The sequence below is a fragment of the Castanea sativa genome, chromosome 5 (assembly GCF_040712315.1).
Source record: "Castanea sativa cultivar Marrone di Chiusa Pesio chromosome 5, ASM4071231v1".
NCBI lineage: Eukaryota > Viridiplantae > Streptophyta > Magnoliopsida > Fagales > Fagaceae > Castanea > Castanea sativa.
Window position 1 is genome coordinate 81,368,028 of NC_134017.1, and position 13,759 is coordinate 81,381,786.

Sequence of the window (13,759 nt, forward strand, 5' to 3'; positions counted from 1 at the left end):
ACCTTGGAGATGAAGGTTTGATAGATAGATAGATAACAAGAGAAAGTGAGAGAGGAGAAAAGGAAATTAATTATATTTGAGGTGCTGGTAATGGTCTTCAACGTGAGTGCTGTGTGGGGCTCGCATATTAGCAAATAATTGTTAAAAAGATGTTTGCGACCGAATAAAGTAAAGACTGGGGTTCGCATGTTTGTGACTTGTGAGAGATAATTTTTGCAAATAAGACCCAAGAAAAAAGGATGAATAGAGTCGGAGGATCTTTTTTCTGGCGCTGTTAAGATAGCAACATTTATGCCAGCAATCTTTACAAGCATTGCTTATTGTCTTGATAGTAGAATATTAAGGTTCGAGTATTTGTGTTAAATTAAGTAAAGAGAGTCACTTTATCATCATTACTTTTTGGACTTTGAAAGAAAAACCGTCCATGCATGCATGCTGTTTCCATGCTTTTACATTAGCTTGTTATAGACTCATGCGGTGCATGAAAGTAAATAAATTTTTTGTAATTGTGATATGATATATAATTTTTTCATTAAATTGTGTAAACGATAATTTGTTCTCCGAAAAAATTAAAGAATTACTAAAATTATTTTCCACCTGTTCATTTTTACAAATAATCATTTTAATATTTTGGGTGTGTTTGTTTGAAGTGGTCCATATTTTTCTAAATTATATTATGGTACGTTATATTTTCCTAATTTTTTTTTTACAATCAAACTCTTTAAGTTTCAAATATATTATTGTAATTTCTTTTTTTTTCTTTTTCAAGGAGATTATCATGATAATCAAAACTTATCATCAAATTACACCCAATATTACTCAAATAGTTGACAAACACATTCAAATACATGACAACGTTGTATTTTGATATAAAATATAAATTCAGATTTTCACTTTCAAAATAACTACTACAAGAAAAAAGACATAATACAACAAGTATTATGTAGAGTTTTTTTTTTTTGCTAAGCAAGTATTATGTAGAGTTAGTAACAACTGTATTAGAGTTTTGAACTTGTCTTGGCCTTGATATAGATATTGATGTGGATTATGATATGTAAAGTTAGTAACAATGGTATTATTGTTTTGTACTTTTCTTAGTCTTGATATGGATATTGATGTGGATTATGATATTTAGAGCTAGTAAAAATTGTATTAAAGCAATGTAGTTGTCATGAACATGATATAGATTATGATATGTAGAGTTAGTAACAATTGTGTTAAAGTTTTGCACTTGTCTCGATCTTGATATGGATATTGACATGGATTGTGATATTTAGAGTTAATAACAATTGTATTAAAGCAATGTACTTGTCTTGAAGTTGTAATGAATATATATTCTGTATTTTATCTGTCATGTCAATATATAGTTCTAAAAATTGACCAAAAAGGCCAAAGACACTTATAATATACCAAAGTATGAGATGGCAAGATTGGTTAGAATGAAGCATAACTATAGAAACCTCATTTTGTACCCATTAATAACCATTGGTCCCCGGCCCCAATGATAGGCTTGACATATGTCAAACCAAGGGTAATTAAAGAGGTGACGATAATTTGGAAGTAATCACAACTTAGAAGTGCTCAAATCACTTTGAAAACAATACTGAAAAATGATATTTGCTCACTTTTTTATCATAAATTTTTATTTTATCCACAAATAGTATTTGAATGAGATTTGTTTCGTTGTAAATTAGATATTCTGGGATTCAATTTTAACTTAAATTTTATCTAATTTTGATTTAAATTGAGTAAGTTATGACCATTTGAAGTTGGACCAAAATTTCAGTTGAATTTAGGATTTTTGGGAAGCATGCATACGCATGCAAGAAACTTGTGTATGCATGCTCATCCCTAGGTGTTCATAACTTTAGTTTTGGGCCCCCAAAATATCATTCTTTGATGGGGCCAGCCCCTAAACCCTTTGAAATGTCCAAAGGCCTCTAAATAGCTCTGAAATCCCTAGTTTTAACGTATCAATATTCATCTTATGTCTCCAATCCAAACTCTAGTTAAAAAAAGTGCCTACATCTTTTCTAAACTCTATTCTCTCTTTTCAAAACTAAAACACAACAGCTAGCATGTTTTTTTGACATGAGTCAAAACATTTTTCTAGCAGCTTACTAAGGTAGAAAGTTTTTTCTTAATCTTGTTTTCAATTAAACTTTGTTCTTGAGTTGTGATTCTTAAAAATTATTGTGTTATTTAATTTTCTTGTTCCCTCAATCAAATCTTTGTGTTGTAGGCACTGAGGGGTCGGTTAAAAACCTCAAACTTGTGATCCTAAGTAAGGTAAGTGTTCTTTTCATGAACTCCTCATTTGCTTAATATGATTCACATGGGTTTCTTGATTTAGTTTCTTTAACTTGTTATATTTGATTTGTTTGATGTTTTTAATTATGTTTGATATGAATTAATCTGGTCTTGGGCTGATTATAATCTGGTCTTGTTGGTTATTGTGTCTTTATTTCGTTCCTATATTTTATTAACATGTTCTTTGTTATATTTGAAAACATGTTATATTTGATTGTTGGCATATTTATTTAATGCGTGTTAATCTAACCATGATGTAATTATTTATTTATTCTAGTGTTTATCTTGTTAATCTCTTTGATTTAAACTCAAGTATGCAGTTGATTTAACCTAAAATGTGATTTTTACATATTATGTGTTAAGGATGCATACGCATACTTGAGTATGCACACACATGTTTTCAAACATGTGTATGCATGGTTAAGTATGTATACGCACCCTAAACGCAAATTTGGACAAAAATCTTGTTTTATTAATTTAGTTGTTTTTCATATATTTTTCTGATCTATTTGGCTTTGAATTCTCTCTATTTTAGGTTAATTAACCATGTTTAATTTTTTTCCATGTTTGTTTTAGTCTCTCTTTTTTTTGGGTTTATTTGTGATTTTTTTTCCTTTTGTGCTTATTTAATTGTTATCTTTTCCTTTTTAGTATATGTTTGATTGTGGTTTTAATGTGTTTCCTTTTCAATTATTGTGTGATATTTAACATGTTGTGTGTGTTATTTTATTTAAGTACATGATGTATTTTTAGGTTAAGGCTTAGGGCTCTCTTAATAAACTCTTTAATTAAATATGGCCTGGCAGCACATAATGGAGGCCGGCCCACAAGCTGGGCAATCTTGGGTGCCTAGCACCTTTTCAAGCCGTATAAAAACTCCAGACCCATAATTTGATATGCATTACCTATGCATGTAAGTAAGTGTCCCAAAATGCCCAATTTGGTTCCTGGACCCAAAACAAGTCATGACTCTATTTTCACCCTCAGCCCAATCCACTCCAGGTCGAGGCGTACTTCCCACGAGAAAACCACTCATCGTGGGTGTGGTTTGGCATGACCAAATTTCTTTGCCTATGTTAACAAACAATTACAGATTTTATAATGGATTGGCATGACCAAAAACATTTGCAGACTACCAAAGAGGAAACTACATACTAGAAAATACAGATTGATTGTGCTAGTAATGTCTAAACAGAGGAGCTTAAAATAATTGAGTGAAAAAAAATTAGAGTCAAAGTACAAAAATACCATACAATGATGGTTGAGAAATTGTCTATATGTAAAATCATAATTATTGACACTGGCGTTTCCATTGAGGTGAAAAATATTTCTCTTAAAAGCATAATTTGTAGTCTTATTACATGATCACTTTAATTTTTTTTTCCCGGTTTATATTTAGGTGGAAAGTTCTTAATAATTGATGTCACAGAAGCCTAAAAAAAGCGCACACGATACTCTCTTGATGGAACAGAAACTAAACGGTTAGTTTCTGGTAGTAAACCTCGAGTCCACGAGGGGTTTCCCTAAATCCACAAGAAGAAGAAAATTGGAATCCACCAAAGAAATAATTTGACAAAAGTCTATGTTTATTGATAATAGTTCAATTTGCATCTAACGGCTACAAAACATATAAAAACTAAGAAAAATGTCTAAAACCCTAATTCACACTAATTACGTGATTGGGTGACAAAATACCGAAATTTACCAAAAATGGAAAAATTGAGTTAAATGCAAAATCATAAACTACTGACCTTAAGAGTCGTCCCAAGATAGACGAGACCTTATTCTGATACTGTCGGCCCAATGGCCTCTATTGGCACTCCCCTTTGATCTTGCATTGTGATTTCTTGTGTCCATGCTGCTCCAGAAATAGGGATGAAAATTTATATCCGACCCACGGATGCTCGGCCCAGCCCAACCCTAATGGGTCGGATTTTACCCGGCCCTATAAATTTTAGGGTCGAGTATGGGTTTTTAAAATTAAAAATAAAAAAAATAAAAAAAACGACCAAGAAGGTATGTGTTGTTTGTGTTGTCTGTTCTACATCAATAATGCTATGAACACAACCAACAATTTCATAACATTCCCAGACTAGCATACCATTATACCAAAAACTTTAAATTGGAGTTGTGTTGGGCCCATGTTTAAATTGACATGCAAATTTAGAAATGTTGTGAAATTATATTGTATCCTTAGCATTACTTGTATCAATAATTTTGGTATTGGCAAGGTTCACACATGGCAAACTTGCACTTTGGCTGATATTGAGTGAAAGCTCCTTGTCACTGCTTTTTTTTTTTTTTTCTTTCTTTTTAACTTTTTTGTGGGGCTTGAAATAAATGAAGGCCATTATGTAGAGAAAATGATTTAAGTGTAACCTAATCTGTGGGGCTTAAACAAAAATGTGGCAAAAATGCTACGACCACAACTAAAGCCATAATTTTTGTCACAACTTAGCTAGGTAGCAAATTATGAGTGATAAAGTAAAAGTGGTGAGTCTATGTGGGTCTACAACTCTACCGTAAGGTGTGCAAAAGTTATGATCATAGCATACTTAAAAATACCGTGGTTGTTTTCAGTGTTGAGTGTTAGCTGAAATTTATTTTATTTTACTTTTTAATAAGAAGATCATAGGGAAGGAAAAATGTGAGATTTGAACACCAGACATAAATACCACACAAAGATATCATTACCTCTAAACTATCACTTGAACCCATGCAAAACTCCTTGCCACCTTTATATATTTAATTTAGGCAAAAATGTAAAACTAACCCTCTAACTTTTAGTCTTTTTCATTTCAGTCCTCTAACTTTCAGTTTTGTCATTTCAGTCCTTTAACTTTCAATTGCTGTCAATTTATGAGTAAATTAAACAACATATCCTTGCTACTGCCCTTCAGTAGCCAAAGAAAACAGAAAAACAATACTCGCCTAACTAACGAATGAGTGAAAAGTAGTTACCTACATCATGAAAGAACAAGAAAAATCAAAATAATCAAAACCCATACTAATAAGAGATTGGACAGAAAATAAATAAAAGTGCCAACAGCTTTAAGAAAAATTAATCTCCAGTTTATGGTAATTAAAGGTAATATTATAATTAACCAGAAAGAAGAAAATATATATTAGATTAGCAAGTAGTGGTCATACGAAATTGAATGATCGGTGGGAATGTGTTGATGATTTTGCCAAGTTAATTTGATCAAATTTATCAACCGACTTTATTATTTTATTTGTTTTAGAATAGAAATTAATATGATATTGAGATTGGATGGATGAGAGTTGGAGTTAATTTCGTCTATTTGCACAATCTATCAGATATTTAATCATCAATCCATATATTTATATTTAATTGATTTTTTTTTGCAAAAATAAAAGAAAGAAGTAGTTATCTCTAAATGTTGGAAGACCTTCCTTCTACACAACCTTAAAAAAAAAAAAAATTTATTATTATACAAGATAGAAGCTCCTTCCTGGAGACTTGAACTCCGACATTTACTCCTCACACTCCATAAGCTTTTACACTTGTGGAGTAACCACCTCACTAAGGGTGCACGGTGATCCTTCTACACATTTTCTAATTGTTTGGAATGTGAGAAATCTTGGGTCAGTCCTCTCTTGTCCCTCTTTTGCAACGTTAGTGGAGAAGTGGACATGAATTAATCACCAATTTCTTTATTGGAGTAGTATGAAGGAAGTCTGGCATCAATTCAATTGTCAAGAAATGAACACGTGACATTATTATAGTAACACCATTATCTTTTTACTCTTCTTCTCTCATTCCTCCTATCCCAATTTATCGTTCCCACTCTCTCAAATATCCAAATACGATTTTAACTCTTGGGATTATTATTATTATTATTATTATTATTATTTTGTCCCGTTCCTATTTTTGTTTTTGGATTATATTCTCAGAAATTCAACTCCCAACTTTTCCATACTACTCGAACCAAATGTGTATAATGATTCAAGTAACAACAACTTCTTGAAAGTTCCCAGTCTTCGGTCTTTTTTTAGGTTAGTCGTTAAGAAACCTAGATTATATAAAATTTAATAAAAAAAATAACTTGAACATATTGATATCACAAAAAATTGCAAATACATAATTTTACAATTTCCTCTTACAAATAAAATTAAGAGGAAAAAGAGATTGATGAGAAATTAAGTAAGAATTGATAATGCTAAGATGAGAGCAATAAAGCCAGAAATAGTCTGATGTGATGATAGAGAAGATAAAAATTGAGAAAGTAAGAGAGTAATGAGATACATGTTGCGATTGCATGCCAAGCTGTTGAGGAGATCTCACCAAGGAGAAGTCACAATCACAGTCTCTCTCTTGGTATCGTTTTTTAGGAAAATAAAATTAAGGATTATTTATTTATTTTTATGGAATGGATTGAACAAGTTATGAATCTAAATGATTAAGGGTTTTTAATTTTTGTTTTTGAATGAGTTTTTGCTGAATATTTTGTTCAATTGTTGTTATTTGGTCTAATCTTGTTTATATTTGGGGCTGTTTATTAAGTTATTTGTGTTCATTTTTATTGTTATTTTAACTTTTATTTTTATTTTTTATTTAAGGGATTAAGGATTATGTTTGGGGGACTAAAACTATTTTTGTAAGTAATGCTATAAACACAACAAAATGTCACAACAACAAAAAAAATTTAAAATTAGCTATTAAGAAAAAGCATATGTATGAGTTGGTATGCTAATTTTGAAATGTTGTAAATTGTTTTTACTATGTCCTTAGCATTATTCTTATTTTGATTGAATTCAAGTTCTTGAGATTATCAAGTCAGGGTGATCAATATTTTTTAAGGTAGACAAAACGTGTCAATTTAGACGTAGCATTTAAAATTGAATAATTCATTATCCTTTTTAGTGGATAAAATTAACATTTCAAGTGTCCCTTCATTTATCTACCGTTATAGTTTTTCCTCTTCCAAAATTTCAATTTTTCATTCAAGGCAACAAATTCACTATGATAGAATAGAAGTTTTACAATAGATTTTTCCCTAAATCTAAAGCTACCTCTTGTAGTACTTACTCACGTGATCACACGTAATTTCGAATCCACGAACTCTTCTATCTAAATTTGTTGAATACAAACACTCATATTTGTGACTTTGAGAGCTCCACTCAAAGATTTAGATCATCAACACTAACATTCTAGTTTGTTACTTCAAGACCACCTTTGAAAATTTAAATCTCTAGCACCTTTGATGACTAGTGATTTCAGCAACTTTTACAACACCGAATCTTGAGTTTCTTCAAAGAACATTGCCGGTAGAAGATTTTAGAGGACTTTGGGTACAAAAACCCTAGATCTACAATTGGAGGCACAAGATGCACTCTTCTCTGTCCAAAAAGGGTTTTCTTTAAATGCTAGGAGAATTAGATATGAAACCATAGTCACTTAATGGGCTTAATAAGCTGTTGGCTGAAATTAAATTATGCAAATCCAAGTCTCGATCGGTCAAACTTGTTCTCTCGATCGGTTGAGCAAGGCAGATTTTGAATTCTTCTTTCTGCAACTTGTATGTTCTTGAATCTTGACCTGTATAAACTTGAGCACTGTCTAACAAACCTTATAGACTCTAAGATCTATATCTAGACAAGTTTGTGTTATGGTTTGCCAATTGTTCTAAACTTTTAGAACCTAACAATCTAGATTCATACTCTTAACTTGTAACATCAAAGCATGATGGTCAGAAACTATAAATTCAAAGCCCTTAAAATTAATGATACTAAACGTAGACCCACGCGATGCGTGGAAATACTATTAATGATCATTTTGTGATTGAACTTATTTGAAAGTAAAATTTTCTATAATAATTTGTTAAGGATCATTTTGTGAATTGCTAAAAGAAAAATCTTACTCCATAAGTTAATAAACTATCATTACTAAAAGAAATAACTAAAGATATATATCATAACTTATCAGATTATTCAAACAAAATTTTGTCAAGAAATCATTTAAATCAGCCATCAAATATATGGCATTCCTTAGAAGATATATTTAGTATAGGACATGATCCTGGATGTTTTAGACAGATCCAAGGATGCCACTAACACTTCCCGCTTAAGCAAGATATGCTTACATGAGTAATATAGTTTTGAGTTCAGCTAGCAAAAATAATCAACACGAAGGTATGAGAGAATGAAACAAATAGCATAAGACCATTTTGTAATTATTTGCAGGTAAGTTAATTACACTTTTTCCTCCGCATATTTTGTGATAACAAAAATGAAGGTCAGTTGTCTTTAACTAAATTTAGTCTCTATTTAGAGTGCATTCAGTGCTCTAACTCATAGGTAATTGCTTGAGACACAGAATCAATATAAGATTACAGCCCAATTTTAATGAACTTTCTTTTCAATAGTTAAGTAGAGGTTCAGATCAATCCAACAATTTCTCAGGTGTTAACCCTTTATTCTGTTAAAATAAAGCTATTCAAATGAATGAATTTTATTCTGTTAACTCTTTATTCTGTTTATATATGCTTGTGTTTCCTTGGACTCGCAGGGTTACATGCAATGAAAGATGTGTTGGCTATTAGGATTTTTGTTTTTGGGTACTAAAATATTAATTACACCCTCTAAGTTTGATTTGAGTCTCTGAAAATTACATCTGGACCTATAAAAGAAAATAGACAAGTCAATCTAATTCATGCCCAAGCCTAAACGTTGTCAACAATTTTAGAGGTACAAGGTTGATTTAACTAGAACCCACAAAAGGCATGTCATTGACATACATGAACAGAAAGGCAAGAATTCAAATTGCTATCAACCATCAGAGATTAAATTCAAATTTGAATTGTCAGAGACTAAAATCAAACTTGGAGAGTGTAACACCCCGTATTTTTTTTATATCAATTTAATTATTATATGTAAATTATAAAAGAGGCCTACAATTAAATAAATTAAATTGATTTGGGCCTAAGATATTAAAAGTGAGATATATACTATGGAATATGAAGCCCAAGTGAGGTGACATAATTGAATATATATGGGTTTTGTTAAGTCTTAAAAAAAAAATTAAATAAATAAAACTCTAGCTTTCTTCCTCTTTAGTCACACGTGTATTTTGCTGATGGGGCATCCTTTTACTTCAGCCGACTATTGAGCTTTGCTTTTTTTCACTGTGGCCGTGAGATTGGAGTCTACAAGTATGGTTTGTTACCACTCTTATCGGAGGCGTCTCTTACTGGTGTACCTGATAGAATAATAGGGCTATTCTATGGTTATTTTAAAATTGTATATAGCCTTGTTAATTCCTCCACCATCTGTCATGCACCTACACCCTTATCATTGTCCAATATATACCCAATAACGTCCTTTATGTCTTGCGGCATCAAGAGTTATGAGTCATTTATTAGATGAACTGAGATATGTAATATATGGCTAGAGAATCATCCCACGTTACAGTGAGGAATAGTGCTTGAAATTGCTTTAGTAGCTAATAGGACAATAGGCATGACTTCATAAAATCTAACCTATCAATATATTAAATGTAGAAGGACTTTTAGGCATACATTCTGATCTCATCAACCCCCATTTATCCTTATATCATGGGAAAGGATGTCTTATGATTATTATTATATTAGACTAGGAGTGATGGATATAGCTACATGACAAGAAAGGATGTGAATTGTAGATTGATGAGATTTCCCTTATTCGGCCATTTTGAAGTCTTGAATATTCATGACTAGATCAATGGAAAAAAAAAAAAAAGAATTTTGGCAGCAATATTTTTTAAGTGAATAAATGAAAATTTTTGGATATATTAGTATTGTCTAGGATAAAATTGTTTAAGCATAAGAATAGATTTTTGAGAAGGAAATTGTGTATTGATAGACCTATCTTTGGTGTTGCTAGGTTCTAATTCTACTGATCTATTGTGATTCAAGGGAGGTTGATTTCTTTTATTGAACAACTAAGAGGTAAGTGGTGTTTGCTAATTTTGGGTGTTTTTTTCGCAAACAGTGTTGATTAATTAAACTATTTTATATCAAGAAAATATGTTGTTATTCTATATATATAAATGGATATTTTATAATTGCTTGATGTGCACATAAATTATTCGTTTTATGAAAAACTTGTGGGACAACCTAAATATGTTTAAATTTGTATGTGTGAATATATCCTTATATTTTTTAGAATTATGAATGAGATATTTTTATGTGAGCATATGAATGGATTATTTATGTGAGCATTTTGAATATGTTTTGAAAACCTATGGCAAGTCTTAATCAAAAAGCTCAGTATTGTGTTAGTCCTTAGCAAGGGACAATCATACTGCAGCTAGTCCTTAGCAAGGGACGGTCCCAGAAAAGGGGACAGTGCACATTTGGTAGCTCCTTAACAAGGGAGTGTACAATTGAGGTTTCAAAAAGAAAGCTCCTTAGTAAGGGAGTGCACCTTTAAGTTCCAAAGAAACCATCCTTAAGAAAGGGGATGAAAAGGAGGTTCCAGTCCCAGAAAATGAGATAGCACAACCCTGTCAACGAGGCGTAAACGTTGACCACGAGTAAAGCCTAAGAAATTGTGTTTGTGATGGTATTAATATATATATATATATATATATATATATATATATATATATATATATATACACACACACACACACACACTATGATGGCTCACTATATAAAGATTATTATTTATTTTATATGAAATATTTGATGATAAAATATTGATGAGGTATGAGTAATGAATTATTTGTAAGAATTATTTTTTTAAGGTTGTTCCCACACCCCAATGTTAGTGAATTCTACTTATTGAGTTATCTCACCTCTCTTTATTTCCCCTTACAGATACATTAGAGGGATTATTGGAGTAGAGATTACTGGGAGTCAATAGTTACGAAGTATTTGTGGGACTGAAGATTTTATTTTTATTTTTTATAGTATTAAACATTGTACTGGAAATTATTTTGAGGATGTTTTTAATTTTTGGTGGATTTAGAGCTCTGACATTTGTGATGAAAATTTTAAGTTATTGGATTCTTTTATTTAATATTTTTATGAATTTTTCAGATTAAATAGAATTTTATTGCTTATGTTTTTGGGGCGTTACAGAGAGTGTAATTAACATTTTATTTCCCAAAACCAAAAATCCTAATAGCCATAACACATCTTTCATTGCATGTAACCCTGCGAATCCAAGGAAACACAAGCATATAGTAATCCTCAAACCATTAACTATAGTAAATAACTAAATATCCATGAGGAGAGCAGAAGGATTGAATTAAAGAACCCACAAAACGACTTTCTTCGGCGTCTTGTCTTTTAGAACTGACAATAAGAGACTAAACTAAACAGAGCAGCTTCCTCTGCCGAATTTAATGGAACCAAGCTCGTGGAATAGGGAAGCACCACTAGACAAAACAAGGAACTTGGACCCAACTTGGAAAGAGTGCAATGTGATAAAAATATAGCTTGGCAGACACCCTGATTAACAACAATCCATCTTTGAAGGCCAATGGAACCATCCATGGGTCCATATCATAAGTCACCCCTTGGGTCATACAAGTGGAGAATATATACACACACCAAAATCTACCAGGTGTAAGAAGCTGGGAAAAAAGTAGGTAATTCTTGATGAATAGACAATCATGTACAACAACATAATAGAAACTACTGCAGAAAATTGAAACACCAGGAAAACAATTTGCTTTGATTCTAAAACTCAATCCATGTTATACAATCATGATATTGAAGTAGACAGTGGAAGCAAACACCACAGCACTATGCTAAGAAATCAGAGTCACACTAAGTAGTTGGAATCACATAGAATTATAACAAAATCTAATAAGGGAAACAGAAACCATAAAGCAAAATAATGAGGCAAAAAAGAATTGAGATGTAGAGATACCTCAACTGAAGCAGGTAAGTTCTGTCAATATTTATAGACCATGTGGAAAGAAAGACAGGAAGGAAATCAGATAGGCAGCCGTTACTGTAAAACGGAAGAGTAGGAAGGTGGATAGCTTTCAAACTCTCTGTTTTCTCATGCTTACCTGAAGGATTCAACGTTTTTTTTTTTTTTTTCTTCCTTTAAGCTTAAAAGGCTCACACAAAAGTAGATTGCAAAACCGTGGATGCTCTTCTTCAGTTTCCTGCAAAGACTTTTGAGTGTCTTAGTTTCCATTTGAATTGAAAATTGTCTTCAAGGAAACATATGCGAAGTCCTTTTCCAGAGATCATTACATATTGAAGTCGCCCTTCAGAATCTCCAATCCATGCGTGAGGGACAGTCTCGAATTCCATTGTGGAGACCGGTACCCAAATTAACCAAGATAGACGCTTTTGTTCTTGACTAAATTGTTATTGCAGTGGCAGACCTCATATGATTGTGTCCAAGCCCCATTTTCTGATGAGTATACTGCAAAAGTATAGTATAAGTCCTCTTCCTCAGTCTCAATCTCCAACTGCCTGACTCTAACCAGTTTGAATTTAGTAGAACTGTCTATGGGATCCCAAGTTGGGTCAAACACCAGTCCTATGGTGGTAAGATTGTCAAGTGCACAAGTTGATTTTAATTTAATCCACTCCTTGTTGGAGGGATTGCAGACATAGATATCAGGGTCTTGAGCTTAACCAGGAAAGCAACTCTGACAACATACAAGCCCATTGCATGATGCTAACATCACTACATCCTCAGGAAGGAAATCAAACACCTTTTGATGCACTTGTTCACCACCTTCAACTTCATCTTCTGATTCAACAACAGGAATGTAGCTAATTGTTTTGATATCTTCATTGCACCACTGATACTTCCCTTGGAAGATGAATCCTGATACAATGGGCTTTTGCTTTTGTAATTGGGCCTGGATGAAGGGGCGGTCAGATATGAGTTGGTGCCAGCCTTTGGAAACACACTTTAATCCTAGAAGAATCTTTGTAGGCAAACGGGATAGCACGTTAAAGAGAACATCAATGTTGAAGAATCCAAGATTCTCCATTTCCTGAAATGGAATTCACATAACTTTAAAAATAATTACAAGATTTACAATGACAAAGATGAGCATTGCAACAGAGACAGTAGCAGTAGTCCATGGAAGTTAATATTGAAAGCACAGGAAAATATTCAAACACTACTGTTACATTAGTGAGAGGATCATCTACACTATAATAACTACCAAAAGCACTACTATAAAAAAGGCAATCATAGGTTGCCCAGAAAATCATTAATAAAAAAGAAGGTGGGGGGGGGGGGGGGGTGTTTAGTGAGGCTTTTGGAGCTGAGTAAGAATCCAAAGGCTGCCATTTTTGCCTTGAATTCAATACACCAAAACTAAGATTAATCATTTTGAAAGCCCCAAAAAGAAAAGAACATTCAGAAAGAAAGAAAGAAAAAGTAGAGCAAATAGTGATTCTAACCTTTTCATGCCCTTATTCATTTGTTCATAAGATTTGTTTTTGGTAAAAATATGTTCATAAGA

General features: G+C 32.2%; 1 pseudogene; it reads right to left on the reverse strand.

The window, feature by feature from the left end:
- Nucleotides 1-11,603: 11,603 nt before the first annotated feature.
- Nucleotides 11,604-13,279, reverse strand: LOC142635931 (F-box protein At5g49610-like; annotated as a pseudogene).
- Between the last annotated feature and the right edge of the window lie 480 nt (nucleotides 13,280-13,759).